Genomic DNA, 15869 nt, shown 5'->3' on the forward strand with positions numbered 1-15869 from the left:
GGTATCGACCTCATTAAAAAGCAAACCAGAAAAACCTTATAGTGTCTATTGACGCACAACTGCCATCGCTCCAGCATGTACACTCGTTACCTCTTGGGCATCTGAGAAAATGGTTTTATAGAAAAAACAATATTTTTGGAAACTTTCACCCATGGTGGTTCAAAAGAAATATATTACATTATTGACAGGGTCTTATTGAGACATTTTAAAACACTGGTAACTAGCTCCTCTTACAGCAAGCTTCTAGGAGATGAAAACCTTAAGGATCATGGAATACTACCTAAAGGTTTTGCTTATTGGAAAGGACATCAAATAAAAGATTCTTTGCAGCCATGATGGCAAGAACCTTGTCAAGTATTATCAACTGATCCATGTACAGCCAAACCGAAAGACATTAATTCATGGATTCACATCTTTATTTTATTTATTTATTTTGGGACTTGCCATGTGGCTTGTGGGACCTTAGTTCTCCGACCAGGGATCAAACCTGGGCCCCAGCAGTGAAAGTGCCGAGTGCTAACCACTGGACCGCCAGGGAAGTGCCCCACATCTCTCATTTTTAAAAAGGCCCCTCCAAACTTGCACAAGCCTCTTAGACAGTCTCATCCACCAGAGGGCAGACAGCAGAAGCAAGAAGAACTACAATCCTGCAGCCTGTGGAACAAAAACCACATTCACAGGAAGATAGACAAGATGAAAAGGCAGAGGGCTATGTACCAGATGAAGGAACAACATAAAACCCCAGAAAAACAACTAAATGAAATGGAGATAGGCAACCTTCCAGAAAAAGAATTCAGAATAATGATAGTGAAGATGATCCAGGACCTCGGAAAAAGAATGGAGGCAAAGATTGAGAAGATGCAAGAAATGTTTAACAAAGACCTAGAAGAATTAAAGAACAAACAAACAGACATGAACAATACAATCACTGAAATGAAAAACACACTAGAAGGAATCAATAGCAGAATAACTGAGGCAGAAGAACGGATAAGTGACCCGGAAGACAGAATGGTGGAATTCACTGCTGTGGAACAGAATAAAGAAAAAAGAATGAAAAGAAATGAAGACAGCATAAGAGACCTCTGGGACAACATTAAACACAACAACATTCGCATTATAGGGGTCCCAGAAGGAGAAGAGACAGAGAAAGGACCAGAGAAAATATTTGAAGATATTATAGTCAAAAACTTCCCTAACATGGGAAAGGAAATAGCCACGCAAGTCCAGGAAGCACAGAGAGTCCCATACAGGATAAACGCAAGGAGAAACATGCCGAGACACATAATAATCAAATTGGCAAAAAATAAAGACAAAGAAAAATTATTGAAAGCAGCAAAGGAAAAACGACAAATAACATACAAGGGAACTCCCATAAGGTTAACAGCTGATTTCTCAGCAGAAACTCTACAAGCCAGAAGTGAGTGGCATGACATATTTAAAGTGATGAAAGGGAAGAACCTACAACCAAGATTACTCTACCCAGCAAGGATCTCATTCAGATTCGATGGAGAAATTAAAAGTTTTACAGACAAGCAAAAACTAAGAAAATTCAGCACCACCAAAGCAGCTCTACAACAAATGCTAAAGGAACTTCTCTACGTGGGAAACACAAGAGAAGAAAAGGACCTACAAAAACAAACCCAAAACAATTAAGAAAATGGTCATAGGAACATACATATCGATAATTACCTTAAATGTTAATGGATTAAATGCTCCAACCAAAAGACGCAGGCTTGCTGAATGGAGACATAAACAAGACCCATATATATGCTGTCTACAAGAGACCCACTTCAGACCTAGGGACACATACAGACTGAAAGTGAGGGAATGGAAAAAGATACCCCATGCAAATGGAAATCAAAAGAAAGCTGGAGTAGCAATACTCATATCAGATAAATTAGATTTTAAAATAAAGAATGTTACAAGAGACAAGGAAGGACACTACATAATGATCAAGGGATCAATCCAAGAAGACGATATAACAATTATAAATATATATGCACCCAACACAGGAACACCTCAATACATAAGGCAACTGCTAACAGTTATAAAAGAGGAAATCGACAGTAACACAATAATAGTGGGGGACTTTAACACCTCACTTACACCAATGGACAGATCATCCAAACAGAAAATTAATAAGGAAACAAAAGCATCAAATGACACAATAGACCAGATAGATTTAATTGATATTTATAGGACATTCCATCCAAAAACAGCAGATTACACATTCTTCTCAAGGGCGCATGGAATATTCTCCAGGATAGATCATATCTTGGGTCACAAATCAAGCCTCAGTAAATTTAAGAAAATTGAAATCATATCAAGCATCTTTTCTGACCACAACACTATGAGATTAGAAATGAATTACAGGGAAAAAAAAACGTAAAAAACACAAACACATGGAGGCTAAACAACACATTACTTAATAACCAAGAGATCACTGAAGAAATCAAAGAGGAAATCAAAAAATACCTAAAGACAAATGACAATGAAAACACGATGATCCAAAACCTACAGGATGCAGCAAAAGCAGTTCTAAGAGGGAAGTTTATAGCTATACAAGCCTACCTCAAGAAACAAGAAAAATCTCAAATAAACAATCTAACCTTACATATAAAGGAACTAGAGAAAGAAGAACAAACAAAACCCAAAGTTAGCAGAAGGAAAGAAATCATAAAGATCAGAGCAGAAATAAATGAAATAGAAACAAAGAAAACAATAGCAAAGATCAATAAAACTAAAGGCTGGCTCTTTGAGAAGATAAACAAAATTGATAAACCATGAGCCAGACTCGTGAAGAAAAAGAGGGAGAGGACTCAAATCAATATAATTAAAAATGGAAAAGGGGAAGTTACAAAAGACACCACAGAAATACAAAGCATCCTAAGAGACTAGTACAAGCAACTCTATGCCAATAAAATGGACAACCTGGAAGAAATGGGCAAATTCTCAGAAAGGTATAACCTTCCAACCTGAACCAGGAAGAAATAGAAAATATGAACAGACCAATCACAAGTAATGAAATTGAAACTGTGATTAAAAATCTTCCAACAAACAGAAGTCCAGGACCAGATGGCTTCACAGGGGAATTCTATCAAATATCTAGAGAAGAGCTAACACCCATCCTTCTCAAACTCTTTCAAAAAATTGCAGAGGAAGGAACACTCCCAAACTCACTCTATAAGGCCACCATCACCCTGATACCAAAACCAGACAAAGATCCTACAAAAAAAGAAAATTACAGACCAATATCACTGATGAATATAGATGCAAAAATCCTCAACAAAATACTAGCGAACAGAATCCAACAACACATTAAAAGGATCACACACCACATGATCGAGTGGGATTTATCCCAGGAATGCAAGGATTTTCCAATATATGCAAATCAATCAATGTGATACACCATATTAACAAATTGAAGAAGAAAAACCATATGATCATCTCAATAGATGCAGAAAAAGCTCCTGACAAAATTCAACACCCATTTATGATAAAAACTCTCCAGAAAGTGGGCATAGAGGGACCCTACCTCAACATAATAAAGGCCATATATGACAAACCCACAGCAAACATCATTCTCAATGGTGAAAAACTGAAAGCATTTCCTCAAAGATCAGGAACAAGACAAGGATGTCCACTCTCACCACTATTACTCAACATAGTTTTGGAAGTCCTAGCCATGGTAATCAGAGAAGAAAAAGAAATAAAAGGAATACAAATTGGAAAAGAAGAAGGAAAACTGTCACTGTTTGCAGATGACATGATACTATACATAGAGAATCCTAAAGATGCCACCAGAAAGCTACTAGAGCTACTCAATGAATGTGGTAAAGTTGCAGGATACAAAATTAATGCACAGAAATCTCTTGCATTCCTATACAGTAATGATGAAATATCTGAAAATTAAGGAAACTCTCCCATTTACCATTGGAACAAAAAGAACAAAATACCTAGGAATAAACCTACCTAGGGAGACAAAAGACCTGTATGCAGAAAACTATAAGACACTAATGAAAGAAATTAAAGATGATATCAACAGATGGGAGAGATATACCATGTTCTTGGATTGGAAGAATCAATATTGTGAAAATGGCTATTCTACCCAAAGCAATCTACAGATTCAATGCAATCCCTATCAAATTACCAATGGCCTTTTTTATAGAACTAGAACAAAAAATCTTAATATTTCTATGGAGACACAAAAGACTCTGAATAGCCAAAGCAGTCTTGAGGGAAAAAAGCAGAGCTGGAGGAATCAGACTCCCTGATTTCAGACTATATTACAAAGCTACAGTAATCAAGACAATATGGTACTGGCACAAAAACAGAAACATAGATCAATGGAACAAGATAGAAAGCCCAGAGATAAACCCAGGCACCTAGGGTCAGCTAATCTATGACAAAGGAGGCAAGGATATACAATGGGGAAAAGACAGTCTCTTCAATAAGTGGTGCTGGGAAAACTGGACAGCTACATGTAAAAGAATGGAATTAGAACACTCCCTAACACCATGCAGAAAAATAAACTCAAAATGGATTAGAGACCTAAATGTAAGACCAGACACTATAAAACTCTTAGAGGAAAACATAGGAAGAACACTCTTTGACATAAATCACAGTAAGATCTTCTTTGATCCACCTCCTAGAGTAATGGAGATAAAAACAAAAATCAACAAATGAGACCTAATGAAGCTTCAAAGCTTTTGCACAGCAAAGGAAACCATAAACAAGACCAAAAGACAACCCTCAGAATGGAGAAAGTATTTGCAAACGAATCAACGGACAAAGGATTAATCTCCAAAAGGATTAATCTCATGCAGCTCAATATTGAAAAAACAAACAGCCAAATCCAAAAATAGGTAGAAGACCTAAATAGACATTTCTCCAAAGAAGATATACAGGTGGCCAAGAAGCACATGAAAAGCTGCTCAACATGACTAATTATTAGAGAAATGCAAATCAAAACTACAGTGAGGTATCACCTCACACCAGTTAGAATGGGCATCATCAGAAAATCTACAAACGACAGATGCTAGAGAGGGTGTGGAGAAAAGGGAACCCTCTTGCACTGTTGGTGGGAATGTAAATTGATACAGCCACTATGGAGAACAGTATGGAGGTTCCTTAAAAAACTAAAAATAGAATTACCATATGACCCAGCAATCCCACTACTGGGCATATACCCTGAGAAACCATAATTCAAAAAGACACATGTACCCCAGTGTTCATTGCAGCACTATTTACAATAGCTAGGTCATGGAAGCAACGTAAATGCCCATCGACAGACGGACATATACAATATATGACATATACGACAGATGGGTATATACAATGGACTATTACTCAGCCATAAAAAGGAACTAAATTGGGTCATTTTTTGAGACATGCATGGATCTAGAGACTGTCAAACAGGTGAAGTAAGTCAGAAAGAGAAAAACAAATATTGTATATTAACGAATATATGTGGAGCCTAAAAAAATGGTACAGATGAACCGGTTTTCAGGGCAGAAACTGAGACACAGATGTAGAGAACAAATGTATGGACACCAAGGGGGAAAGCTGCGGAGTGGTGGTGGTGGTGGTGGTGTTGTAAAACAAAATTTTAAAATAAACAAATAAATAAATAAAATAAAAAGGCCCCTCCACCTAAATGGACTTTGGGCCCTGTTTCTCACACCTGACTTCAACTAACTAATTAATTCAAGCGTCACCAAGCTAGGACAGAAGAAGAAGACAACAGTACAAGAGTCTGGACCAGGCCTGTTAGACCCATCCTACTAGTTCAATTGTAGTATTTACCAAATATCTATCTCTCTATCAAAATTTAAAGTTATTCGTTTTACTTCTAGCTATCCTTTTGCCCCAGTGTTGAAGACCGAAGGAAAATTCTGTAGTAAGTTGTCACAGAGTATAGTTACTGGAGGCACTTTAACTGATGGTTGGATCTGTCATCAAATTCCTTGGTCAATAAAAGGCATCAGCCATAATTCTTGACACTGAATTTTCAGATGTTCCTCTAAAGTTTCCTGTCAGCATATACCTCCATGTTTGTTTACTACATTTGATAAATGTACTCAATTCTGAAGTTTCTGTAATGGGAAAGTGATGTTGGAAAAACAAATGGCTCGATTTTTAAAACTGCTTTGCAATGGGAAACTGGTTCTATAATCCAGACTGAATGTTGTGCTTTCATACCAGATTAGCCCGCTAATATAGCTATCTAATGAGTCACATATAAAATCAGATTTCTGCATTGAACAATCCCCTTTCTAGTCTAAATGAAACTCTGGGTAAATGGTTAAGCCCTGGGGATTCATGGCTTAAATCTTTGCTTCTGACTTTGCTATTGTTGTTGGCTATATTGATTGTGCTCTGTGTGATTAAGAGTAACAATCTCTTGTGCCTCTCAATGTATATTTAAAACTCCAACTAGAATAATGATGTCTAAATGACTTGAAACTACTGATGATATCTACAATTCAATATAAAACAATGGGTATGCATAATGCACATACAGGGTAAATTGACATAAGTACTACTGGACAATCTAGAATTGACTATCAGTCCTTGCCAAGCATTCTATTAGTCATTTTGATGTACGATCCTTTGTCTCCATAATGTATATGACTGTGCCTTCCACTTTTAAGAGGCGGAACAGTTCTCAGAGTTTTCTGAGAATCTACTTCCTGGGTTATAATCCTCAGTTTGGTTCAAATAAAATTCCCTTTTTTTTCCTCTTGATAGTTCATTGAATTTTTGTCAACATTTTCATCACTGAAATACCATATTCTAGTTTTCAGTTTTGTATCTCTCTACTATTAGACTGTGAGTTCCTTGAGAGCAAAGACTGTGTGTGAGCAAATTCATCATTTTATCTCCAGGACTTAGCACAGTACCTGACACGGAGTGGAGATTCATTAAATAGTAATTGAATAAACTTTATGCTGGATTTATTTTTACACAACATAGATGAATCTTTCTCTAGCTCTTCTTCAGGAAGCACTGTGAGATGTACTAACTAAACATCAAGAGTGGATTCCACATCTATATTTTTTCCCCTCCTTTACTTCTACCCCATTCTCCTTCCTCTATTTTTTTTTTTTGCGGTACGCAGGCTTCTCACTGCTGTGGCCTCTCCCGTTGCGGAGCACAGGCTCCGGACGCGCAGGCTCAGCGGCCATGGCTCACGGGCCCAGCCGCTCCGCGGCATGTGGGATCTTCCCGGACTGGGGCACGAACCCGTGTCCCCTGCATCGGCAGGCGGACTCTCAACCACTGCGCCACCAGGGAAGCCCCTCCTTCCTCTATTTTTGAAGGTTATTGTATTGGGGATTGTCAAAGAGTTATCTTTTCCCTTGCAAATCAAAATGAAAGGCTCACCTTGCTTATCTTGGTTCAACATAATAAAGAAATAATCAAAGAAAAAAGCACCATATCTTTTTTTTTTTTAATCCACAAAATGGTTCCCAGATATAAGGGATGTTGTGGAAGCAGAATCTGAGTATGGGGTAAAGTGAGAAGCCATCATGACCAAACTAAGCAAACTCCCCCTAGATACCTGCAGTTTTAGAGATGGAAGGGAATTCAGCAATGATTGAGTCCACCAATGACTCACAACCTGCTTTGATCATTAGTAACTTGCCTATAGAGCCGTGCTATATATTAAAGTGTTTGGGTTTTGGAAGTGCACAGAATAGAAAGAAGTAAAATAATTCTCAGGGCAAAACCTGAAAAAGTAAAAACTGCATAAGATCAAAAATGAAAAATGGGGGCTTCCCTGGTGGCGCAGTGGTTGAGAATCTGCCTGCCAATGCAGAGGACACAGGTTCGAGCCCTGGTCTGGGAGGATCCCACATGCCGCGGAGCAACTAGGCCCGTGAGCCACAACTACTGAGCCTGCGCGTCTGGAGCTTGTGCTCCGCAACAAGAGAGGCCACGACAGTGAGAGGCCTGCACACCGCGATGAAGAGTGGCCCCCGCTCGCTGCAACTAGAGAAAGCCCTTGCACAGAAACGAAGACCCAACACAGCCAAGAATAAATAAATTTTTAAAAAAAGACTATCTCCTATTAAAAAAAAAAAATGAAACACGAGCTTGATATGTCCTCAGCGCCTTTTGGTAATGACTAACTGCTTCTCTAGCTGGTGATTCCCCAGCTGAGCCATCTTATCTGGTAACTGGCACATTTACACTGCATGGGTGAGAGTCCTTGTCCTTCTAGGATTTGACTTAGTATCATCCATAGCTGACATTATCTTTTTTTTTTTTAAGGTAGGTAATTGTTTATCTGCCCAGTAAGTGAACCCAAGAAATGCAAGATTGATCATCCAGGACTCGAAGACCTCGAAACACACACAGCAAAGACCCTCCCTTGGTAAATGGATGCGATAACAAAGGGGCCGTCTCTGACTCTGTCCCCAGGCCAAACCTGTAACTATTTCCCGGGTGAAACGTAAGTTTGTTGCCCTCATGGTCTCAGCTATTTCTGTACTTCAGGCTAGAAAGAAAGCTCTTACCTTCTTTGGTATGTGTTTACTACGAGCCACAACGAAGCAGAAACCACTTTAACACACAGGTGTGATCCCCATCTTGTCTTCAGAGTTGGCCGAGGGATGCCGGGCTGATCTGATTTCTTCCAGATCTAGAGTCCGATAAATTAGGTGCCGGTCTAGTCCGGCATACCTTCCCCGAGAAAGCCAGTGAGGATATCCACAGCCCTGGCCAAGCATTCGGGGCTCCCTGCTTTCCAGCAGCAGGCAGCTCTGACCTCAGTCAGATCAGGCCTGCGAGGAGGATTTGAAGAGGGAGGTTGCTCAGTTAGGGTATGTCCCTCACACCCAGGCCCAACCCCTGAAGACTGTTTCTCTGCTGCTCACTCCTGCCCCCTCCCCAATCCTAAGTCTTCTTACTCTCCTGGATTAGAAGGCTACGTTTCTCAAGCCACATCTGAGAAGGCTGAGCTCCTTAACCTAGAAACAGAAGAGTGCTGACAAGACAGATGGGCCTGGGGGCTCCAGAGATGGCTCCAGAGCCCAAGGGGTCCCAGCTGGAGCCACGCAGGGGCCAAGGCATTCTTCCTTGTGGCTGTCTTTTCTCTGTTTGCAAAACTTGACTGAAACATTTTGCCTTTTCTTGCTTTTTCCTACTATGGGCACTTTTTCCTTAGGTTACAACCTAAACTATTACTATATTAAAATAGTAATCACTATTCCCAGAAAATTTACTTTTTCAATAAATCTAAGATGCTTATGTGTATGCTGGGAGGTACTAAATATTCCATGGGAATTTGCAAAAAAATTTATACTCTGTTTAGTTATGTGTATTTAGTAGGTCAAGCTTGTTAATTATGTTGTTCAAATCCTCTTTATCCTTATTTATTCTTCCTGATCTGCTCATCTTTGAAAGAAATGTTTTAAAGATTTCTATGATAAGTACAGGTTTAGCAATTTATCTTTGTGTTTCTGAATCTTTGCATTATACATTTTGAAGCTATGCAATTAAATATTAGATTGAACCATATGACACTGACATTGGAAATTATATAATACATTAAGGTTTATGGCTATTTTCTTGGTAGAAGGTGACCTATCAAAATAAAATATCACTCTGCTCTTTTAAATCCTTTTTGCCTTGAATTCTCTTATGCCTGGTATTTTCACATAGGCTCACTTTTTGTTAGTGGTTAACAGCTAAGATACTGATATCTTCCCCAAATTGACTAAAAGTTAAAAGACTGATAAAATCCTATATTATTGAGAGTATGAGAAAAACAGCCCGTTCCATTACACTACTGGTGGAATGTAAATTGTTTTACTTTTTTGGAATTAAACTAGATTAAACTTTAACTGAGATTTATTAAATTATGTATTTAATTTTTTAAATTACAAATTTGTAACACGTAAACACTTTGGTCCAGAAATCTCACTTTTAAGTATTTTATAAAACTATAAAACCATACAAAAAGCGGTAAGGGGCTTCCCTGGTGGCGCAGTGGTTGAGAGTCCGCCTGCCGATGCAGGGGACACGGGTTCGTGCCCCGGTCCGGGAAGATCCCACATGCCGCGGAGCGGCTAGGCCCGTGAGCCACGGCCGCTGAGCCTGCACGTCCGGAGCCTGTGCTCCGCAACGGGAGAGGCCACAACAGTGAGAGGCCCATGTACCGCAAAAAAAAAAAAAAAAAAAGCGGTAAGGATTTTCACTACCATATTGTTCATGATCATGAAAAACTGGAAACAAAAGTTCAAAAATTGTAGAATGGTGAAATAAGTTATTGTACATACAGGAGAATACTATGTAGCCATTTAAAAAAATTAGATCAATATCCTCTTTCATAAAGAGACGTTCATATTTTGTGCTATGTGAAAAAGGCAACCTGCTGAAATATATAAAATATAACCTCAATTTGGAAGAAAAAAATTATTTTGTACAATGAAATGTTTTCTAGTTTCTGTGTTGATACTTCGGCATCTTGGGGCTTTGCTGACCAGAGAGGGCCCACCCCTCCCAGGGTTAGCTGATTCCTAGAGACAGCAAAGGGCTGCGGGTGCGATTTTCACGTGCAAACCACCCAGCCCAGACCCACATCCGCAACTGCCTCCTTTATCGGCTGTTACACTCAGGGCCACTATTCCCACAGCCCTACCCACCCAAGGCCAGTACCAGACAACTAGGGGCAGCTCCTATGTGATGGAGCCAATGAAATTATTCAAACTAGCCGATTTTAGACCTGTTTAGCCCATTACCCTGTGTCAGCAGACATTCTTCCCCTCAAAAACCACAAAAACGCTCCTGCACACAGCTTCCCCATCTCTCTCTGCCTGCGACCAGCCAACCTCAGTGTTCTCTCCTGTGGCCCTGCATAGTGGCTGTGGTGCACCTCCCTCCTTTTGGGAACTGTGAGTAATCAGCTACCTTTTCAATGGCAATCCTGATCTGTTGGCCTCACCATACCTGAATAAAAATCATATCTACATAAAACATAAATACATAAAAAGTCTTAATGAATATAGACAGAAGTTATCTCTAGGGGAGAGGGCTAGCTCTGAGTGGGGAGGAGAAGCAATGGATTACGCTGTTGTTCATTTATTGTTATTTTTTTAATATATATTTTTTGTGGCCATGCTGCACAGTTTGCAGGATCTTAGTTCCCCGACCAGGGATTGAACCCGGGCCCCTAGCAGTGGAAGCATGGAGTCCCAACCACTGGACTGTCAGGGAATTCTCTGTCTGGCTTATTTTTATAATACTATGTTACTTGTGTACTTTAAAAGATAGAGCATTTTAAAAAAAGTCAGCTCTCTCCATCTTCTATACGATTGCCATAAGCCAAGCTTTCTTCTTTTTTATTAAAACAACTTTTTTTTTTTTTGCTTTTTTATGTGATAAGAACACTTAATATGAGCTCTATCCTCTTGAAAAATTTAAGTGTATAATTGTTAACTGTGAGCACAGTGTTGTACAACAGGTCTCTAAAACCTATTCCTCTTGCAGAACTGAAACTTTATACCCCTTGGCTAGCAACTTCCCATTTCCCCTTCTTCCTAGCCCCTGGATTCTACGACTCTGACTATTTTAGATACCTTACAATGGAGGAAAAATCTTTTCTTGGCCTTTTTAAGGTCACTGGCTGGGTATGAAAATTAAACTGACAAAGATGGATTAAGAGGGGGAAAGTATACAAATTTATTCAATGTAGTTGTACATGACATAGGAGCCTTCATACGAAAATGAAGATCCAAAGAAACAGTTAGACCTGAGTATTTTATGCTGGATTTGACGAGGAGTGTATCACGGTGGAGGAATGTGAGAGGTTCAGGAGGGTGAGGGAATTGTAGTAAAGTGGGGGAAACTTCGCACATGAGCATTTTATGACATGTTTCAGGGAAGAAGGGCAAGGACGGGAGGTGGGCAGAGTGGTCTTCCTGCTTCTGACATTTTTTCAAACTCCTTTAGCTTAAAATATTCAATATGTCAAGGTGTGGTATTTTGGGGTCACATGTCCTAAACCCCATCAACTCACTTACGTGGAATCATGCAGTATTTTTTCCTCTGTGATTGGCTTATTTCACTTAGCATAATGTCTTCAAGGCGTATCCATGTTGTCACATATGGCAGGATTTCCTTCTTTTTGAAGGCTGGATAATATTCCATTGTTAGGTACATATCACATTTTCTTTATCCATTCATGTGTCAATGGACATTTAGGACATATACACACCTGCGATCCCTCTGTATTTCTTATCTGTTCTATTATAATGTTAACCTGTTTTTCACTTTTCCATTATCGGCCCCGTCCAACTCACTCTTCATACCAGACACAGAGTGAACTTTAAAAAATAAAAATTGCTCATACAGCTCTTTCATTTCTGGACATTTTGGAGGGATAGATATCTTGAAAAAACATTCCCACTACAAAGCTAGGCACGATAAAGAAATATCTTCCTAGATGCATAATGCTTAGCTGAGCTTGCAAGTGAGGAAGTAAAATCAGAGAGAATAAAGGGAGTAAAGGAGAATAGGAAATAGAGAGGAAACTTGGGAGGTAAGGAGGCATTGATGCCATGGTGGTTCTGAGGACATCTGCTAGTCCTAGTAAGCTTGAACCTTTGGTTCTGTGACAATTGCCTTGAGAGGTGGAGGATAAAGGGACAAAGCCTTGGGTACCTACAAGATGAAGAGTTGAAATGTCTCATCAGGGAGCAGGGCTTATCTCTGGGAATTTGTAACCACAGGCTCGCCCTCAAACAATATAAATTGAGGCTTCAATTTATACTACCTGAGTGTTCTACGAAACCACAAGCTGAGAAATTAACAAACACACATCCTCTCTGGAGGGCACAACATCAACCCAGGCCTTCCGGATTTCCAGAGGAACAAAAGTTTACAATCCAAAATTACAAAACACCACAGAAACCGTCAAGAGGGAGAGTCAGAAAAACAAACAGTAAAATCAGACACCCAAGGACTAGATGATGGAATTTAGAAGCAGAATATAAAATAAGTATATGGGTTAAGAAGCTTAACAAAAGATATCAAAGCAAGGAACAAAATGTTATCAAAAAAAGATCCTGGCAAGTTTGAAAAAGTAGACCATCTAAATAGACCATCTAAAATAAAAAATTTGGGAATTACCTGGTGGTCCAGTGGCTAGGACTCAGCGCTTCCACTGCTGGGGGCCCGGGCTCAATCTCTGGTCAGGGAACTAAGATCCTGCAAGCCACGAGGCACAGCCAAAAAACTAAAACAAAATAAAATTTAAACTCAATGTTAAAAAAATAAGTCCACTGAAAAAAAATCTGACTTATAGGAAAAGAATCTTTTAAATTATTTGGAATATATCATTGAGAGAGAAATCCACTCCTCTCATTTTTCCCCCCAAAACAGTAGAAGGACTAAGAGACAAAAAGGATAGAAGAAGGTGTAACACACATACTTAGAGTTCAGGAGAAAAGACAAGAGGATGTAGGAAAAGTTTTTAGAGGGATGATAACTGAGTATTCTCCATTGAATAAAAGACATAAATGTGGAATTTGGAGAGCACAACAAATCCCAGGCAGGATAAATATACAGAAATCTGCATCTAGACACATAAGAGTCAAACCACGAGGCACAACGGACAAAGATCTTAAAAGCCACCAGAAATTTAGATTCCCTAAATCACTTTCCTGCTTAAAAGCCCTCAATGACTTCCCTTTGCCTGGTTAAACTTAGGGTATTCTCCAAATTCTCAGCCAAAGATCATGGTATATTTTCAAGAACACAAGAATGGAATGTGACTAATGGGTAGAAATTTCTAGTCTCAATTGCAGTGTGCCTGGCAAGAAAGGTAAAACTACTTTTGATATTTGATTTTTAAAAGGGCATTGGATGATGGAATCTTTTTTTTTGGCCACACCGTGCGGCATGCGGGATCTTAGTTCACTGACCAGGGATCGAACCCAAGCGCCCTGCAGTGGAAGCTCAGAGTCTCAACCACTGGACCACCATGGAAGTCCCCGGATAATGGAAATTTAACAACGCTGACCCAACACAATCTGATAAGAAACATGAATATTCTGGTCCACTAGAGAGGTGTGCAGTATGGTGGGGCAGGGACGATCTGTACCCAGCTAACATTTTCCTCTAGACATTCCATTTTCCAAATTTGTTCCACTGGCACACTGACACAAGAACATACAATCAAAACTCTTTTGTTCATGCTTTTAACCTTTTCTGACTCCATCCTCAAAGAAGTTTCTGACATGTTTGTGTGAAAAATATCAAATTCTACAAAGCAGTTCTGCACTCCTTTGAATCCTGATACTTAATAACATCCCATGTATGAGAGCTGCTTCCTCAGGACAGTTGTTCAGAACCATACAACTTCAGGGATAAGAAATAGGGAGAATATCACACTGAGTATCTTGGGAAAAAATTTTAATCTCCTTTCCAACATCTCTTTCAGCATTTTGTTAACTATAAGTGACAATCAGAAATAATTTGGCTTCATATTGCTTTCAAAAAGCAGTAAGAAAGTAGCTACTTGGGCTTCCCTGGTGGCGCAGTGGTTGAGAGTCCGCCTGCCAATGCAGGGGACATGGGTTCGTGCCCCGGTCCAGGAGGATCCCACGTGCCACGGAATGGCTGGGCCCGTGAGCCATGGCCGCTGAGCCTGTGTGTCCGGAGCCTGTGCTCCGCAATGGGAGAGGTCACAACAGTGAGAGGCCTGCGTACCACAAAAAAAAAAAGAAAGAAAAAAAAAAGAAAGTTAGCTACTTAAGCAAAAAAGAAGTAGCTACTTAGAAAAAAGGCCTAACAGTTTTTTCAATTAGAAACATTATTAAAAATTGAGTACAGCAGAAAGTAACACAACATTGTAAAGCAATTATACTCCAATAAAGATAAAAAAATTAAAAATAAATAAAAATATAAATTGAGAATTCCATCACATAGAAATACATGATCAAAGGTCAGACTAACAAACATTCAAACAGACTCTATTCAAATGACAGTTCTCCATTTCTTTTAGAAGAATCTTTTTTCTCAGACTTGTTTAACTGGATAATGGAACCCTAATTTGAAATGGTTTTGGGGAACTTCCCTGGTGGCGCAGTGGTTAAGAATTTGCCTGCCAATGCAGGGGACATGGGTTCGAGCCCTGGTCCAGGTAGATCCCGCATGCCGTGGAGCAACTAAGCCCATGCGCCACAACTACTGAGCCTGCCCTCTAGAGCCTGCAAGCCACAACTACTGAAGCCCACACGCCTACAGCCCATGCTCTGCAACAAAAGAAGTCACGACAATGAGAAGCCCGCACACTGCAATGAAGAGTAGCCCCCGCTCGCCGCAACTAGAGAAAGCCCGTGCGCAGCAACGAAGACCCAACACAGCCAAATATAATAAATAAATTTATTAAAAAAAATAAATGAAATAAAATAAAATGGAGTCGGGAAATCATGAAGGAAGAGCTCTCACCCCTCCTATCAACATACACAGCCAGCAGAAAGATTTCCACATTCCTCAATAACAGCAAACTGCCAACCACTTGAAACCAATGTCAAACCACCACAAGCCCAAACTCTCATTCTCCTCCAATGGATTTCTGTTCAAAACAACACTGCCCTGTAAAGCAATTATACCCCAATAAAGATGTTAAAAAAAAAAAAAAAAAAAAACAACACTGCCCGATTTCCTCCCAGATTCTAATAAAAGCTAACCTCCACTTTGTCTCCTCGGACTTGCTTATGGTTCACCATACTTCACTGGCGCCAAATTGCAATTCTTCTGCTATTCCCAAATAAACTCATCTTTGCTTAATAAGAACCGCTGTTTCAGGTTGACATTATATGGTGTCAGAGATGGGGTTCAACGCAACTGAACTCCTG

At 39.6% G+C, this 15869-nt stretch overlaps 2 protein-coding genes across 3 annotated transcripts in view; both read right to left on the bottom strand.

The window, feature by feature from the left end:
- The window catches only part of LOC113609826 (serine/threonine-protein phosphatase with EF-hands 2-like), a 43811-nt gene extending 30628 nt beyond the window's left edge, over nucleotides 1–13183 (bottom strand). The window contains exon 1 of one of the 2 annotated variants that reach the window (XM_027087459.1): nucleotides 13138–13183. The gene's annotated coding sequence lies outside the window, so the exon portion shown is untranslated. Of the gene's footprint in view, nucleotides 1–8522; nucleotides 8809–13137 lie in introns of those variants that run through there. The other variant, XM_027087458.1, reaches the window with a different exon arrangement.
- Nucleotides 13184–13219: 36 nt separating this feature from the next.
- The window catches only part of NAAA (N-acylethanolamine acid amidase), a 48248-nt gene continuing 45598 nt past the window's right edge, over nucleotides 13220–15869 (bottom strand). Inside the window, exon 12 of the transcript XR_003428816.1 lies at nucleotides 13220–13243. The gene's annotated coding sequence lies outside the window, so the exon portion shown is untranslated. The remainder of the gene's footprint in view (nucleotides 13244–15869) is intronic.

This window comes from Aethalodelphis obliquidens, unplaced genomic scaffold (assembly GCF_003676395.1).
Source record: "Aethalodelphis obliquidens isolate GAN/ISIS:26980383/991018 unplaced genomic scaffold, ASM367639v1 scaffold59, whole genome shotgun sequence".
Taxonomy (NCBI): Eukaryota; Metazoa; Chordata; class Mammalia; order Artiodactyla; family Delphinidae; genus Aethalodelphis; species Aethalodelphis obliquidens.